This window comes from Hemitrygon akajei, chromosome 16 (assembly GCF_048418815.1).
Source record: "Hemitrygon akajei chromosome 16, sHemAka1.3, whole genome shotgun sequence".
Lineage (NCBI taxonomy): Eukaryota > Metazoa > Chordata > Chondrichthyes > Myliobatiformes > Dasyatidae > Hemitrygon > Hemitrygon akajei.
In genome coordinates, this window is record NC_133139.1 from 82,496,831 (window position 1) to 82,511,428 (window position 14,598).

Below are 14,598 nucleotides of genomic sequence, written 5' to 3' on the forward strand. Positions count from 1 at the left end.
AGCGCATTAGGGGAATAACAATTCTGGAATGGTTGTAATGAACCAAATTTGATTAGGGAGCTTAAGGTAAAGGAACCTTTAGGAAGTAGTGATCATAATATGATCATATTCACTCTGCAATTTCAGAGGGTGAAGCTAAAGTCAGATATATCAGTCTTACAATGCAGTAAAGGGAATTACAGAGGCATGAGAGAGGAGTTGACTTATGTTGATTGGAAGGGGACACTATCAGGGATGAAGGCAGAATAGCATTGGCTGCAGTTCCTGGGGGCAATACAGAAGGCACAGGATATTGCAAGGATAAATAAATATTCTAAAGGTAGGATGATGCAGCGTTGTCTGACAAGGGATGTTAAAAATAGTACAAATGCAAAAGAGAGGACATATAATGTAGTAAAAGTTAGCTGGAAGGCAGAGGATTGGAAAACTTCTCAAAATCAACAGAGGGCAAACTAAAAAAGCCATAGAGAAAAGATGAAATATGAGGTAAGCCGGCCAATAACATAAAAGAGGATACCAAAAGATTTTTCAGATATATCGAGTAAAAGAGAGATGAGTGTGGATATCAGACCACTAGAGAAGTAGTAATGAGTGACAAAGAAATGGCAGGTGAACTTATCAAGTATTTTGCATCAGTCTTCACTGTGGAAGACACCAGCAGAATGCCAGAAATAGTAGAGTGTTGGGGGTCAGAAGTGAGTATAGTTGTTACTAATATGAAGGTGCTCGGAAACACTGAAAAGTCTGAAGGTACTGTAACTAAGCCATCTGGACCAGATGGACTACACCCCAGGGTTCTAAAAGTGGTAGCTGAAGAGATTGTGGAGATATTAGGCATGACCTTTCAAGAATCAGTGGATTCTAGAATGGTTCTGGAAGACTGGAAAATTGCAGATGTCATCCCACTCTTCAAGAAAGGAGAGAGGCAGAAGAAAGCAAATTATAGGTCAGTTAGTCTTGCCTCAGTGGTTAAGAAGATGTTGGAGTTGATTGTTGAGGATGTGGTTCCAGGGTACTTGGAGGCACATGATAAAATAGGCCAAAGTCAGCATGGTTTCCTTAAAGGGAAATCTTGTCTGACAATTCTGTTGGAATTCTTTGAAGAAATAACATGCAGGATAGGCAAAGGAAAATCAATGGATGTTGTCTACTTGGATTTTCAGAAGGCCTTTGACAAGGTGCTGCACATGACAGTGCTTAACAAGATAACAGCCCAAGGTATTACATGGCATGGATAGAAGATTGGCTTACTGGCAGGAGGCAAAGAGTGGGAATAAAGAGGGTCTTTTCTGATTGGCTGTCAGTGACTAGTGGTGTTCTGCAGGGCTCAGTTATAGGACTGCTTCTTTTCAAGTTATATGCAGTGCCTTGAAAAAATATTCAGCCCCCACAATTATTTTCACATTTTAATATCTTGTTTTCTAAATTTAAGATATATTGAAGTAGGCTTTTTTGTACTAATCAACAAAACATTATGCATTATGTCAAATAAAAAGAAAAATTCCAAAACCTGTCTACTGAAAATTAAAAACCAAAATTATGAGGCTTTGTAATTACATGTCGACTTTCCTCAAGCATGTTACCATTCCTACTCACCCAATCTGATGATGTATAAAATTCTTTTTTTCAATGAACTCATAACAATAAATGCTCTGTAAGGTCCTACAGTATGGTAGATTTTCAAAAGGCCAAACCAAAATGAAGACAAAAGAGCATTCCAACATCTGATCAAACATCTGGGGAAGGGGGTGCAAGACCATCTCAAAGGCACTGACCATATCTCAGAGTTCAGCGCAGTCCATTGTGAAAAAGTGGAAAAAATATGAAACCCCAGTCACACTGTTGAAATCAGGCCACCCTTCTAGACTTAGTCACTGAAGAATGACACTTGTAAGAGAGGGTACTGTGACACCAACAGTCACTCTCAGTGAGCTGCTGAAGTCAGTGACTACAACTGGAGATGAAGTTCATGGCTTCACAATTTCTAAGGCCTTCTTTGCATAAAACAGCATTTATGGAAGAGTGGCAAGGAAGAAGCGCGGCTAAAAAAAAATGCAGTATATCCTTGCCCATGAAGACATTACAAAGCATCACTTAGAAGATACTATAAGGATGTGGAAGAAGGTTTTGTGATCGGATGAGACTAAAATAATGGTCTAGGCATGAAATGTCAACTGTTTATTCATTTCCATAGATGCTGCCTGGACTGCTGAGTTCCTCCAGCATTCTGTGTTTGTTGCTTTGGAGTTCCAGCATCTGCACACTTTCCTGTGTTGCTAAAGTGGAAATTTTTGGCCTTAACACTAAGTGGTATGTGTGGCGTAAATCCAATACTGTGCATCAGCAAAGTAACACTATCCCTACGGTGAAGTATGGTAGAGGAAGCATCATGCTAGGGGGATGCTTTTCAACAGCAGGGATTGGAAATCTGGTCAGGTTGATGGGAAAATGAATGCTACTAAATACAGAGAGATCCTGGATTAAAAATCTGCTAGTCTCTGCCATAAAGCATAAACTGGGGAGGTAGTTTGTCTTTCAACAGGACAACAACCCAAAGCACACAGCCAGAATATCGATGGAGTGGCTTCAAATGAAGAAAATTGAAAAACTGATGTCCTTGAGTGGCCCAGTCGGAGTCCTGACCTTAAACCTGATCAAAAATCTTTGGCAATGAATCAATGATCTAAATTCAACCACAAACGAGAAAATCTGCACATGCTGGGAATCAAAGCAACACCATAAAATGCTGGAGGAACTCAGCAGGCCAGGCAGCATCTGTGGAAAAGAGTACAGTCGATGTTTCGGACAGAGACCCTTCATCTGAATGTTAGTATTGATGGCTTTGTGGTCAAGTTTGCAGAAAATATAAAGGTTGGTGGAGGGTCAGACAATGTTGTGGAAGCAGAGATTCTGTGGCTTATTGAAAAAGTAAGGAGGCATGGGATCCAAGGGGACATTGCTTTGTGGATCCAGAACTGGCTTGCCTACAGAAGGCAAAGAGTGGTTGTAGATGGGTCATTTTCTGCATGGAGGTCGGTCATCAGTGGAGTGCCTCAGGGATCTGTTCTGGGACCCTTACACAGTGATTTTTATAAATGACCTGGATGAGGAAGTGGAGGGATGGGTTAGTAAGTTAGTAAGTTTGCACACAAATGTTGGAGGTGTTGTGGATAGTGTGGAGGGTTGTCAGAGGTTACAGCGGGACATTGATAGGATACAAAACTGGGCTGAGAAGTGGTAGATGGAGTTCAACCCAGATATGTGTGAAATGGTTTATTTTAGTAGGTCAAATATGATGGCAGAATATAGTATTAATGGTAAGACTCTTGGCAGAGTGGAGGATCAGAGGGATCTTGGGGTCCAAGTCCATAGGACGCTCAAAGCAGCTGCGCAAATTGACTCTGTGGTTAAGAAGGCATACGGTGTATTGGCTTTCAACAATCGTGGAATTGAACTTAGGAGCCAAGAGATAATGTTGCAGCTATATAGGACGCTGGTCAGAACCCACTTGGAGTACTGTGCTCAGTTCTGGTCACCTCACTACAGGAAGGGTGTGGAAGCCATAGAAAGGGTGCAGAGGAGATTTACAAGGATGTTGCCTGGATTAGGGAGCACGCCTTATGAGAACAGGTTGCGTGAACTCGGCCTTTTCTCCTGGAGCGAAGGAGGATGAGAGGCGACCTGACCTGATAGAGGTGTACAAGATGATGAGAGGCATTGATCGTGTGGATAGTCAGAGGCTTTTCCCAGGGCTGAAATGGTTGCCACAAGAGGACACAGGTTTAAGGTGCTGGGGAGTAGGTACAGAGGAGATGTCAGGAGTAGGTTTTTTACTCAGAGAGTGGTGAGTGTGTGGAATGGGCTCCTGGCAATGGTGGTGGAGGTGGATACGATAGGGTCTTTTATGAGGCTTTTAGATAGGTACATGGAGCTTAGTAAAATAGAGCGCTATAGGTAAGCCTCGTAATTTCTAAGGTAGGGACATGTTCAGCACAAGTTTGTGGGCCAAAGGGCCTGTATTGTGCTGTAGGTTTTCTGTGTTTCTATGATTTGGTCAGATTAGGAGAAGGTGCAAAGAAGTGGCAGATGGAATATAGTGTAGGGAAGTGTATGGTCATGCACTTTAGTAGAAGGAATTGAAGTGTAGACTGTTTTCTAACTGGGAAGAAAATTAAGAAATTGGAGGGGCAAAGGGACATGAGAGTCCTAGTTCAGTATTCTCTAAAAGTTACCTTGCAGGTTGAGTTGGTGTAAGGAATATGAATGCAATATTAGCATTCATATCGAGAGGAGTAGAATATAAAAGCTGGGATGTAATGTTGAGGCTTTATAAGGCATCGGTCAGACTGCATTTGGAATATTGCGAGCAGTTTTGGATCTCTTTCTCAGAAAGGATGTACTGGCATTGGAGAGGGTCCAGAAGAGGTTCACGAAAATGATCCCAGGAATGAAAGTGAAAGTTCTGATTCTGATTCTGAAGGATGAGGTGGGGTGGGGGGGTTGGGGATATCAGTGAAACCTATGGAATACTGAAAGACCCACGTAGAATGGACATTAAGAGGATGTTTCCTATAGTTGGGAGTCTGGGATCAGAAAGCACAGCCTTTACCACATCCCTTTAGAACAGAAATGAGAAGGAATTTCTTTAGCCAGAGGGTGGTGAATCTGTGGAATTCATTGCCACAGATGGCTATGGAGACCAAGTCATTGTGTATATTTCAAGCAGAGGTTGATAGGTTCTTGATTAGTAAAGGTATCAAAGGTTATAGGGAGAAGGCAGGAGATTGAGGTTGAGAGAGCTAATAAATCAGCCATAATGAAATAGCAGAACAAACTCAATGGCCCAGATGGCCTGTTTCTGTTCCAAGGTCTTATGGTCTAGACAGCTCTTGATCAACATTAGTTATTTCTCCCTTTGGTATAAAATATTGTTCTTCCAGTAAAATTAGTAATCCTGTATTTTCCTACATTTTGCACAATCTTCTCCCCTTCAGGTCTCTGGTGGAGTCTCTGCATCCTTTTCACAGGCAACTTTATCACCCTTGTATTTTTTATATGAGTAGTAAATCTACATGCAATACACCACACCTTTGTCCATAACGGACTTTAATTAAGTGAGGGTACAGATCCCATAAGACATAGGAGCAGAAGTAGGCCATTTGGCCCATTGCATCTGCTCCACCATCTCATCATGCCTGATCCACTTTTCCTCTTAGCCCCAATCTCCTGCCTTCTCCCCATATCCATTTTGCCTCTGACTAATCAAGAATCTATTAACCTCAGTCTTAAATATACATTAAGACATGACCTCCACAGCAGCCCGTGGCAAAAAAATTCCACAGATTCACCACGCTCTGGCTAAGGAAATACCTCCTCAACTCCATTCTAAAAGGATGCCTCTCTACTCTGAGGCTGTGTGCTCTAGTCTTAGACTCTCCCACCATAGGAAGAATCCACTCTATCAAGGCCTTTCACTATTCAATAGGTTTCAATGAGGTCACCCCTCATTCTTCTGAATTCCAGTGAATACAGGCCCAGAGCCATCAAACTCTTCATGTGACAAGCCCTTCAATCCTGTGAACCTTTTCCAATGTCAGCACTTCCTTTCTTAGCCAAGGGCCTTAAAACTGCTCACAATACTCCAAGTGAGGCCTCACCCATGCTTTATAAAATCTTAGTATCACATCCTTGCTTTTATATTCTAGCCCTCTTGAAATGAGTGCTAACATCACATTTGCCTTCCTCACCACCGACTCAACCTGTAAACTAACCTTTATGGAATTCTGCACAAGCAATCCCTTGTTTCTTTGAGCCTCAGGCTTTTATATTTTCTCTCCATTTAGAATATAGTAAACCCTCTCATTTCCTCTACTAAAGTGCAGGGCTATACACTTCCCAACACTGTATTCCATCTGCTACTTCTTTGCCCATTCTCCTAATCTGTCTAAGCCCATCTGTAGCCTCTCTACTTCCTCAAAACTTACTGCCCCTCCAGCTATCTTCATATTGTCTGGAAACTTTGCAACAAAGCCATCAATTCCATCATCCGAGCCATTGACAATGTAAAAAGAAGCAGTCTCAACACAGACACCTGTGCAACACCACTAGTCACTGGCAGGCAACCAGAAAAGGCTCCCTTTATTCCCACTCTTTGCCTCCTGCCTGTCAGCCACTGCTTTATCCATGCTAGAATCTTTCCTGTAATACCATGGGCTCATAGCTTGTTAAGCCATCTCATGTGTGGCACCTTCTCAAAGGCCTTCTAAAAATCCAAATACACAACATCAAACCATTTTCCTTTGTCTATCCTGCTTGTTATTTCTTCAAAGAATTCCAATCAATTTGTCAACCAAGATTTTCCCTTGAGGAAACCATGCTGACTACGGCCTATTTTATCATGTGCCTTCGTGTGCCCTGAAACCACATCCTTATCAATTGACTCCTACATCTTCCCAACCACTGAGTTCAGACTAACTAGTCTATAATTTCCTTTCTTTTGCCTCTCACCCTTTTTGAAGAGTGGAGTGACATTTGCAATTTTCCAGTATACCAGAACCATTCTAGAATCTAGTGATTCTTGAAAAATCATTACTAATGCCTCCACAATCCCTCCAGCCATCTCTTTCTGAGCCCTGGGGCAGACACCATTTGGTCCAGTTGACTTATCTGCCTTCAGACATTTCAGTTTCCCAAGAACCTTCTCTCCAGTAATGGTAACATCACACATTTCACGACCCCTGACACCTGGAACTTCCACCATACTGCTTGTGTCTTCTATAGTGAAGACTGATGCAAAATACTTGTTCAGTTTGTCCGCCATTTCCTTGTCCCCCATTGGACAATTGCTCTCCAGCATTGTTTTCCAGCAGTCCGATATCCACTCTTGCCTCTTTTAGACTTTATGTAGCTGAAGAAACTTCCAGTATCCCCATCAGCAACAGGCTAACAATGTGAGAATGACTTTTCTTCCTACACTCTGGAAGTAATTCATTTAATATCAGAGTACATACAGTATACAACCTGAAATTCGTCCTCTTCACAGACATCCACAGGCTTGAGGAGGAAGGAGGTAAGTGGGGTTAAAGGCTTTAAACCCAAGGATGATCAAGGGGTCAGAGTTGAGTGGAGATCCTATGGAGAGGGGTCAGATTGTGGGATTGGTGTCGGGGGCAGGTTGTCGGGGTTGGTGGTTACAGAGTTATTGACTTTGTTAACCAAGAAAGGAAATGTGGCTGAAGTTCTGAGGAAAATCCTTGCAAGGCAAGCAGAGGGTGAGATAAAAGGTGAGAGGGCAAGCAGAGGGTGAGAGGAAAGAGATAATCAATAGCAAAGGGAAAGGAGGCAGTTAGGCTGTTAGGGCACCATGGGGAGGGGGGAGCATGAATGAGAAAGCAAACTGGGGCCAGGAGATGCTCAGATAGCGCAGAGGTAATCCAATATGTACACTTCCTGATTTGGGCTCTACATCAGACTAATCAACAACTTTACCCTCAACTCCTGCCCATGGTCAAATGCACACTCGCCCTCCATCAAAGTCTAATTTCAGATTCCTGAGAGATCAGGTTTTGCATTCCCTCGGGAAAGTAAATTTACCAAATAAAGAGAGAATCTTTGGCGTGTTTTTTTTCATTAGACTCGCCAGTTTTACTGTGAAATGTTTTGCAATCATTCAACGAATACAAACTCCACGCGGGATTATCGATATTGTCGCTTTTACCCATCGCCAACAGGAGCAACTTGGCCAACCCACAACTATGCAGGAAAACTTAGAAGAATGGGAGGAATTCTGATAACAGCCAAATAGGAAAATACCGGAATTTATAAATACAGAATTGCTGTAAATCAGACTGTTTTTTGTGGTCAGTAGTTGTGGGATCCAAGTGTGCGATGCCTGTGTGTGTTCCGAGTTTCATCTTCATAGTACCTGTCTGCTGGGAATCCGCCTGCTGTCCGCCGAAGCCCAGACTCCCGAGGCAGCAGGGCTACGAGCTCCAGCGCCGACCGACACCTGACCTGTCAACCGTGGACACGCACCGTGCAGGACGGGAACACGGGGAAGAGAGGACAAACATTACGGGCGGGCGAGCCGGGCCAGAGAAGTTCGGGGTGCGTTTGTTCATTGAGAGGGCACACATCTGCAGTGTCCTGTGGCTCCACAGTCAGGAACTGGTAAACTGAATGAGAGGAGGCAAGCAGTCAGAATGTACGTCGCAAAGGCAGACACAACACAGGGACAAAGCAACCCCTCCAGTTACAGAGGAGCGGTCGATCAGGCGAGGGAGCTTTCTTCCCCAGTACCAACACAAAACACCGACATCACTCCAACACAATCCCGATTCCACACTCGGTGCAGACCTACAGGCACTGACACTCACCGGAGTACAACAGACACCGGCTCTCACTGGGGTACGACCCCACAGAGCCGGACTCTCACAGGGATACAGTCGCACAGAGACTAAATCCACAGGGATACAGTCGCATAGACTGCAACTCTCCCGGGGTATAGCCCCACAGGGACAGATTTCCACTGGGGAACAGCCCTCCAAGGCACCAACTTTTATCAGGGTACAGTTCCACAATGACACGTCAGTACAGTTACACACACTCTCTGACTGTTGTGGATATTTCCACGAGGGTACAATTCTACGGGCTTGCCTCTCTCTGGGCTACAGTTACATTGATGCCCACCCCCACTGTGATAGCAGTCAGACACCGACTCTCACTGTTGCATAGACTCATCAAGCCAGTCAGCACAGAGACGGGCTCTTCGGGGCAATCCGTGCTGGCCATCAAAAGCACGCCCAGTTACACTGCCTGCAGTGTGGACCGCCATGACCTGGGAACGCAGATGCTTCTGTATATTCTGCGAGAGTCTCCCAACACCTCAGGTAGTGTATCCCCAATTCCAACCTGCCTGTGGGCAAAAGATTCTTCTTTAAACCTCTAACTCCTCAACTTAAACCCAATGAGCACTCTGTCTGTGTCCCCTGATATCCCTGTACCCTTCACCTCTCAGCCTCCTCTGCTCCCAGGAAAACATGCCCAACCTATCTAAGTCTCTCCCTTAACCAATATTCAGTTAAGAGTCATAGAAAACTACAGCAGAGAAACAGGACCTTCCTGTCCATCTAGTCCGTGCCAAACCATTCTACCGTTTGCTCATTCTCTTATCATTTAAAATGCCTGACTTTTGTTTGAGTTTAGTATTTTGTAGGCCACATCCTAACTACTGTTTGGGGGTCTGTATACAACTTCCATCAAGGATTTTTTTTACCCTTTCAGTTCCTTAGCTCTATCCACAATGATTCAATCCCTTCCAACCCTATGTCACTTCTTTCTAATGGTTTGATTTCATCAATGCCATTCCCTCTGCCTTCCTGCCTGTCCTTTCCATACAATGTGTATCATTGGACATTCAGCTCCCAGCTACAATCTTCTTTCAGACATGATTCGGCCATGCTTACAGCATTATACCTGCCAATCTGTAACTGGGGCAAGTTCATCCACCTTAGTCCGTGTACAGTCCAGATTCAAATACAACACCTTCAATCCTGTATTCACTCTTTTTGATTTTATCCGCCTCTTATGTTGTAACTCATCCTGTTGACTGCAATTTTGCCCTTTCAGCAGCCTCTCCTCACGACACTTTCCTTTGTTTGTAAACCAGCTGCCTCATCTTCAGCACTGTTATCCGCCTTTCCTCCGATACTCCTTGCATTGAAATATGTACAGCTCAGGACACTAGTCGCACGATGCTCAGCCTTTTGAAACCCAAAAGACTGAGGTCTTACCTCCACAACCTCTCCACTAACTGTGCTGGCATTTTGGTTCCCATTCCCCACTGTGCAGCATTTACAAAGCTACCCACTAGGATATTAGTTCCCCTCCAGTTCAGGTGCAAACCATCCCTTTTGTACAAGTCCCAACTGCCACGGATCCAAAAATCTTATGCTCTTCCTCCTACGCCAGCTCCTTAGCCACGTATTAAACTGTATAATCTTCCCGGTTCTGGCCTCACTACCATGTGGCATGAGCAGCAATCCTGAGATCACAACCCTAGCGGTCCTGCCCTTGAACTTAGCACCTAACTCTCTGAACTCCCTATGTAGAACCTCGTCACTCGTCCTACCCATGTGATTGGTACCTACATGGACCATGACTTCTGGCTGTTCACCCTCCCACTTAAGAATGCTGAGGACTCGATCTGAGATATTCTGGACGCTGGCACCGGGGAGGCAAGATACCATCCGGGAATCTCGTTCTCGCTCACAGAACCTCCTATCCATTCCCCTTACTAACGAATCCCCTATCACCGCAGCGTGTCTCTTCTCCTTTCCCTTCTGAGGCGGACTCAGTGCCAGAGATCCGACCACGGTGATTTTTCTCTGTTAGGTCAGTACCACCCCCCCCCCCCCCACCGTATCCAAAGTGATATACCTATTAAGGGGGGGGGGGGGGTGATCACAGGGCTCCTTCACCTCTTTCCTTTTCCTGTCACCTAGTTTCCTGTGTCCTTCACCTTGTGTGTAATTACCTCTTTATATGTCCTATCATCTCCTCAGCCTCCCGAATGATCCGGAGTTCATCCAGTTCAAACTCTTTAATGTGGATTGTTAGAAACTGCAGCTGGATGCATTTCTCGCTGTTGTAGTCATCAGGGACACTGGAGGTCTCCCTGTTTTCCCACATCCCGCAAGAGGAACATCCAACTCTACTATCCTAACTGAGCAGATATAAAGAAGGGGTGAAAAGAAAACTCGAGTTTTTCTTTTCCTTTGCTTTCTCTGTCTGAAGCCTCTCTTTGCGGAAGCCTCGAGATCACCACTCTGACTCTGTCCTCTCAAGCCACGGCCGCTGCGCTTGTCCCTGCCTTCTTTTAATGTGTTCTTTCTAATCAATCTCAAATGCCGAGTGATCGCTGGTCAGATCTCTTTTTCACTGTTGCGATTTACTGCTGGCTTTTCTACTCGGGCAGTGACCCTGCCAGAAGTCGCCTGCTCTCAAAACTTCTGATGTCCGATTGGCCGCCGGTCAAATCTAAATAAATAAATAAGAATCTGTTTTTGGGGGAGGGGGGGATAACTAATAGGAATGTCGGGGGAAATAAAGTCGGACCAGTTTGGCTAAATGGTTGATAGTGAGCACAGAATAAATGGGTTGAAGGGCTTGTTTCTGCTCTGCGTGACTCCGTGTTTTCTATTGCTTACATCACAGGGCCATTGCAAGGTCCGAGGAGTCCCAGTTGAATGTCTAGCCACGGACACTGAGCTCAGGGAATCCAGTGACTCTGGTCAAAGTTCCTCTGGGTATCAATACCACCGAGGACAATTCACTGGATGTGTCTTGTGGCTCCTCTTTGGAAGATCATGTCCCATTTGCTTTCCCTGATTCACAAAGAAAGGGACAATTTGATTCTTGGCAGTCTGGGACTTGAGACAATGCATTAATGAGAGAGTGGAGCCTGTCAGAAGAGATCGGGAAATGCGTCTGTCTGTGAGTATGCTTGAACACTCCAACACAAGCTCCAACTGATGCTGGGACAAATGTCCATTTCGTTTCTGAGACTGACAGACTTTTTCCACTAAAGGTTTTGAATAATACAAGGCAAAGATGAATAAATGGAGTCATTTCACCAATCAGCCATGATTCCCATTGAATAGTGGAAGAGTACTGAATGCCCTCCACCTCCAATATTCGGTGGAGCAGCAGGTAGTGCTGCTGCATCACACCCCCAGGAACCTGGGTTTAATCCTAACCTACGATTCTGTCTGAGCAGAGCTGGCATGTTCTCACTGTGAGGTGTGGCTTCCACTAGGTGATCCACTTTCGTCCCACATCACCAAGACGCTCAAGCTGGTCGGTTACTTGACCGTTAATGGCCCCTAGTGTAGGTAGGTGTCAGAAGATCCAGGAGATAATGGGCAGGCGAGAGGGAAAAGATTATGGTGAAATAAGCAGGGGAATGGGATTACCCTCAGAACCAGTATCAATTTGATAAGCGAAAAGGCCTCTTAAGTGGCAAGAAGGCCCAACAACATACATAATACTCCAAACTCACATTGTGTCAGGACTGAGCAAACCCTCGGAGAGCAGTTGAAGGGTTACTGTGAACACAGGAGCCAGTGCTGAAATAAACAGACTGTTCTTTAGGATTCTGACTAGAAAGAGCTTTCAGAAAATACAACGTGGGGACACAGACCCATCAATCCTCCATACTTCTTCAGAGCAGTCCAGTGTCAGCTCCTAATCCCAGCTAATCTCTTGATAGTTGAAGAATTCCAGCCGCCTGTGTTTTGGAAGAATTGAAATCGGAATCAGCACACAGAAGCCACAGCTTTCCCTGCAAGATGCTTTTCTTAGCAGCCCGCATCAATCTTGAGTAACTCTCCTCCAGCCCAGAAACTCACCTGTCGCAGAGACACCCAAAGATGGCAATGGGGGAGAAGGATGAGGAGCAGTTGGAGGAAGACAGAGTCAAGTGAACAAGCCATCAGCAGATTGCAGCAGCTAAAAAATAACTTGGACACAGCTGCACCGACACTCAAGAGAATCAAGGAACCATGCATGAGATTTAATCCCAATTAATTTAAGGCCACTTACTGTCTTTGACCAACGCAGTATCCTATACAATCATTCATGCTACTTTCACTGGCTTCTGGTAAAACAACTCTAGGTTACAGGATGGTTACCACCCAGATTATTCATTCCAGTCCAGCAAACTCTTTCATTGTACACCTCTTCCCAGTAACCTTTCTGGTACCGTTGGAGGATTTGGTTCATCCTAACCAGACAGCATGGAAATTTTTGTATGACATCTTGATTTTAACCTGATCTTCAAACTCCTCCATGGCTCTGCGATTTGTTGGTTACCATTATGATTATTGAATCCCTTAACTCTGTCCTCCAGCCTCCATCTGACCAACCACATTCCACATCTCTCTATGGGTTCTGACATCAGATTGTAGAATCATACAGCACAACGTAACAGAAACAGGCCTTTTGGCCCATCTAGTCCACGCCAAACTGTTATTCTGCCAAGCCCATCGACCCCCATCTGGACCACAGCCTCTCCTATCCATGTACTCATCCAAACCTCTGTTAAATGTTGCAATACCACCTCCATCCACCACTTCCAATCTGCAGTTTGCGTCTCATTTTCACCACTCTCTGACTCAAGAAGTTTCTCCTCTGGTTACCTTTAAATGTATCACCTTTCACCCTTAACATATGACCTCCATTTCGAATCTCATCAAACGACAATAGAAAAAGCCTGCTTCCATTTACCTACCTATATACCCTTTATAATGTTGTAAATGTCTATAAAATCACTCCTCAATCTCTTACAATCCAGGGAATAAAGTCCTAACCCATTCAAACATTCCCTATTATTCAGGTCCTCAGGTCCTGGCAAAACCCTTGTAAATTATCTCTGTATTCTTTCAAGCATATTGATATCTTTCTAGTAAGTAGGTGATTAAAACCCACACAATACTCTGGCCTCACCAATGTCTTATACAACTTCAAAACAACATCCCATTTCCTGTACTCAGTACTCTGATTTATGAAGGTCAATGTGCCAAAAGTTCTCTTTACGACCCAATCTACCTGTGACACCACTTACAAGGAATTATGGAACTGCATTCCAAGATCCCTTTGTTCTATCACATTCCTCAGTGCTCTACCATTCACCATCGAAGTCCTACCTTGGTTTGTACTCCCAAGTGCAACACCTCGCACTTGTATGCATTAAATTCCATCTGCCTTTTTTCACCTCATTTTTCCAGCTGGTCTAGATCCTGCTGCTAACTTCGATAGCCTTCCTCACTGTCCACTACACCCCCAATCTCGGTGTCATCTGCAAATGTGCTGATCCAGTTAACCACATTATTATCCAAATCATTGATACAGATGACAAACAACAGGACCCATCACCTACCCTTGCAGCCATGTACTTATCATTCTCTTGGCTTCTTCCATGAAGCCAGTCTTGAATCCAATTTACTACTTTATCCTGAATGCCAGGTGACTGAACCTTCTGGACCAGCCTCTCATGCGGAACTTTGTCAACGGCCTTGCTAAAGTCCATGTAGATAATGTGCACTGCCTTTCCTTTATCAACTTTCCAGGTAACCTCCTCAAAGAACTTTATATGTTTGGTTGACATGACCTGCCACACACAAAGCCACGTTAACAATCCCTAAAAACTACAACAAAGACAGGAACTCAGTCTTTTAAAGGTAGAGAATGTGGAGAACGCTTCATGATTAACTTATCATGGTGCACAAACATGGTGGTTTCTGTCTCGATCCTTCTCACCTGACCTAGAACATGTAGCAGTCATGTCGTCCATTTTATCTGCTGAGCAAGTTTTCAGGCATCATCCCAGTAGTGGTGAACATTCCACCTCGGGTCAACGTCAGACAGGCAAAGGAGGAGTTGAGCACCATGATCAGCAGTTATGAAACAGTGTACCCTAATGCCTTCCCAATTATTGTAGGGATTTCAACCAGGCCAGCTAGAATAAGTACCTGAACAACTACCACCCACATATCACCTGTGGAACCAACACACTTGACCACCGTCAGGAACGCTCACCAT